We start from the raw sequence: 4,294 nt of genomic DNA, 5'->3' as shown, positions 1-4,294 counted from the left end.
CCCCCCCCCCACTGGTGCTCAGGGAGGACCTGGTAACCTTGCCTTGTTGCCATGCAAGCCTATCAATGTGTTTTTATGAACTGTATGGACTGTGCAAAGGGACTGCACAACATGGAGACCTGGGACTACCTGTTGAGACTGCACACCTGAAAGAGGGACACCTTCCTTTAGCGTCGCCGCTCCAGTGATGATCCAGAGTCACCTGCCATCTCGCCTCCTGTGAGACGCTTAGCACCTAATTGCTCAATCAGCAAGCTGGCTAGGGCCATGAAGAGACAACAGCCCTAGCCTGATGATTCAATCACCCTTCATCCAGGTGCCAGTCCTCAGTCTAAGTTTCTAGCTCAATATTGACCACTCCTTAGTCCCCCGCCCCTCTTCCAGCCAGCCAATAGTTTGTTTTATGGGACGGACTAAGAGAAGGTGTCACAGGGGGATGTGGCCAGCCTAACCTGCCCCCCCACACCACGTTATAAAGGATGCTGACCAACCACATGGTCTCCCTCTCCACGACCCCTATCGAAGATTTAACCCTCTCATGTCCAGCTTGCTATCCATATACCCTACCTCCATCTTTAACCTCTAATCTGCGGCTAGAGTCCACGTGGTTCTGCCGGCTCAGAGCACGTGTTCCCCATCTTCTGTTTCTAAACCCCTCCATTCTTCCATTGGAACAGCTCAATCAATGAGGACAGGTAAATATCTCCCAACCAACGAATATCCTGCTCATACAAACGTGATACTTATCTATCTTTATTTCTTAGTATAAGTATAAATGTGTGTGTGTGTGTATTGTTTGAATGATACATATCCTCCAGTAAAAAGACATTATATTTTACTGAATACAGTCTCTGTGTCTGTTCTGGTACTTCCAGCAAAGGTGGGACTTCAGGATACATTGGTGTGAACCCTAATGTGCCTATTGCCAATTAATAATCATAACCTCCCCTAGACTAATTGATAATTCAAGGCAATTTGGCTAACAATCTGCTGATACTGCAGGCACCTGTAACCAAACTTTATTTTATTTTATTAATTAGATTTTTATCCCACACTCCCGCCGGAGCGGCTCCGGGCGGCTAACAACAAATAAAACCAGTAAAATTAATACAATACTTCTAAAACAGTCTGTAACAATAACAATAAAATTACAAAAAGCAGTACAATTACAAAAAGCAGTACAATTTACACATGGCGGCCAGCCATATAAAGTGCTATACTGGTTGGTCTGGGCTATTGAACGCTTGGCGGAACAGCTCCGTCTTTACCGCTCTGCGGAACTGGTGGAGATCCCGCAGAGCGCAGATTTCATGTGGGAGCTGGTTCCACCATATTGGAACTTTGCTCCAGTTGGTAAAGAGGATTAAGAAGTTAAGCCAAAGCGTCAGAGAAAAGGCAAGTGCGGAATGGAGATTCCGAGGAACAAGGAAAGGTCTGTCTGGCCTTCAACCTTGGCCTGCTCGTCCCAGGTCAAGGTCATCGTCGCAAATGCAAAAGAACGCCACCTTTCTGTTGCCAACTCTCTCCTGGAGATCCTTACCAAACTCACATGCCTGTCTCTATTTTTAATTAATCAGTGGTTCATTAGAGGGTCCAGAGGGTCCGGTTTCACAATACGGGGTGGGGGTGGGGGCTGAGACCTCATGACAGAAGAACATGAGAGAAGAAGAAGAAGAAGAAGATATTGGATTTATACCCCTCCCTTCACTTGGAGTCTCAGAGCGGCTTACAAACCCCTTCCCCTTCCCCTCCCCACAACAGACACCCTGTGAGGTGGGTGGGGCTGAGAGAGCTCTGACACAAACGGCTCTTTTTCAAGGACAGCTGTGCCAGAGCTTGTGACTGACCCAAGGTCACATCAGCAGGTGCAAGTGGAGGAGTGGGGAATCAAACCCGGTTCTCCCAGATTAGAGTCCGCGCACTTAACCACTACACCAGTGGTTGGATCAGGCCAATGGTCCATCCAGTCCAACACTCTGTCACGCAGTGGCCAAAAATACCCGGTGCCATCAGGAGGTCCAGCAGTGGGGCCAGGAGGACACTAGAAGCCCTCCCACTGTTGCCCCCCTCCCCCCAGCACCCAGAATACAGAGCATCACTGCCCCAGATGGAGAGTTCCTGTCTATCCCTTATGGCTAATAGCCCCTGATGCACCTCAGAAGTTATCCCTTCCCTTTCAATTCTACAAGAATAGTATTTTCCCCTAAAAGTTGCCTCTACCACGATGCTCAAGATGGTTAGTTCATTGCTCCTCAAATAATATGCTGCGTGTTACCTTCATACCCAGTCCTGGAAATATAATCACCTGACGGGGCAAGCCAGTTGCATTCCTTGGAAGTGTATCAATGCGCTGGCTTCCTGCCTGGCTCCCAGCGATCCTGCCAGCATGGGATTCTTAAACCCTTATCTTAAATAACCTTAATGTGACATTCACGATTGAGCACAGCTAGCATTCAGAGAGCAAGATCAATAAATGATGAACTGCAGGGAACTCACAGCACTCTGCAGTTTATAATGCAGGTAAGGAACAGCAGACGGTTGTCCGTACCAAGCCAAAATGCCTGCGATCCTTTACCAGAAACATGGAATTGCAATAGAAAAGAGCAAGAGTCTGGGAGCACCTTAAAGCAGGGGTGTCGAACTCATCTGTTATGAGGGCCAGATCTGATATAAATGAGACCTTGTTCGGCCAGGCCATGTGTATCATAAAAGGTAATGCCAGGCAGCGGAAATATAAACTTTAAAAATGACACAAACACAAAGGGTTTTTTAACTTAAAATAAAAAGATGCTTAAAACATTTGCACTCTTGCAATATTTTGTTGATTTAACAGTGTCTGATAACTGACACCTTGCTCTGAATTCTTGCATCAAAATGTCTGTGCTGTTGCACTCTCGAGTATGCTGTTCAGGTGTGTATCTGTATCTCATCATCATCAAGTTTATTGTATTAGCCATTGGCCATAACAAAGCATAAATACAAACACAATCCTTATACATCACATTAATTTATCCCTTCACTAACTTGCGCCGAATCCTAACCTTAATCTTATCTTTTTTGCCGCCAAAGCAAACAGGGACATTCTGCTGGTAACATATACGTCCATATCAGAGAGCAAAAAAACAACCAACTCATGTTTTGAGAATCCATTGTGCAAAGGTAAAATAGGGTATATAAATCTCTGCCTAAGTGATTCGTACCATGAGCATCTCAGTAAATAGTGCTCAATATCATCCACTTCACCCAAACCACATTGGCAGATTCTTAAGGCAAGAGGTAAACCCATAAAACGACCAACACAGACCATTGAAGGAATGGCATGGAATCTGAGGGCTGTAAATGCCCTTCTTAGGTCAACATTGGTTAATTTCTCTAAATAGCCAGTCCTACAGTGATCTCTTTTAAAGATCTTAAACAGAGGGGCCGTTCGGCAACTTGCCGCTGCATGAAGGTTCAAAAGGCCATCCTTATGAAATACCCATTCCTTCAATTTGGACTTTTGATTAGTGTATCTGTATCTACGATGACGCAGCAGCAGCAGAACTGGAAGAAGCAGCAGCAGACAGCCAGTTTCACTGCAGGCCTGATAGAAGCCCTCCGAGGGCCTGATCTGGCCCCCAAGCCGCATGTTTGACACCCCTGCCTTAAAGACGTCGGCTGTGGTCACACACACTAAATAATCCACTTTCAATGCACTTTCCAACTGGATTGTGTCAGTTCACACAGTAAAATCCGGTTTGGAAGGTGCACAGAAATTGGATAGAAAGTGGATTTCTTACTGTGTGTGACCGCAGCCTAACAAAATTTGAGGCAGGGTTTAAGTTTTTGTGAGTTGCTGCTCATTTCTTCACATATCTGAAGAAGTGAGCCGTGACTCACGAAAGCTCCTCCCCTGCCACAAATGTTGTTAGTCTTTAAGGTGTTGCCGGACTCTGGCTCTTTTCTCCTGCTACAGACAGATTAACAGACAGGCTACCCATCTTGATCTGTCTATGGAACTGCAAAATTTATTTGCAGCCGATACGAACCAGCTCTGTGCCACTAAAGTGGTTTGGTGTGGATTGATCTGGCTAACGCACGTTTCTCCAAAGTGGAAATGTCAGAAGGACAGGGGTTTGTTCCTTCTGCCAAAATAGCATTATGAGGGTTGTATGTTGAGCATTCGGAGCATTTGATGTACATTAACTTACAGTAGCCCGATGTTGTCACCAATGCGGCTGTGTAAGTGGAACCCCATTTCAGCAATTTCAACAGTCCACAAGGTTCATAGTGTAAGAAGCGAATCATAGCCGGC

The sequence above is a fragment of the Gekko japonicus genome, unplaced genomic scaffold (assembly GCF_001447785.1).
Source record: "Gekko japonicus isolate JY-2015 unplaced genomic scaffold, Gekko_japonicus_V1.1 scaffold961, whole genome shotgun sequence".
Taxonomy (NCBI): domain Eukaryota; kingdom Metazoa; phylum Chordata; class Lepidosauria; order Squamata; family Gekkonidae; genus Gekko; species Gekko japonicus.
This window is presented reverse-complemented; position numbering follows the sequence as displayed.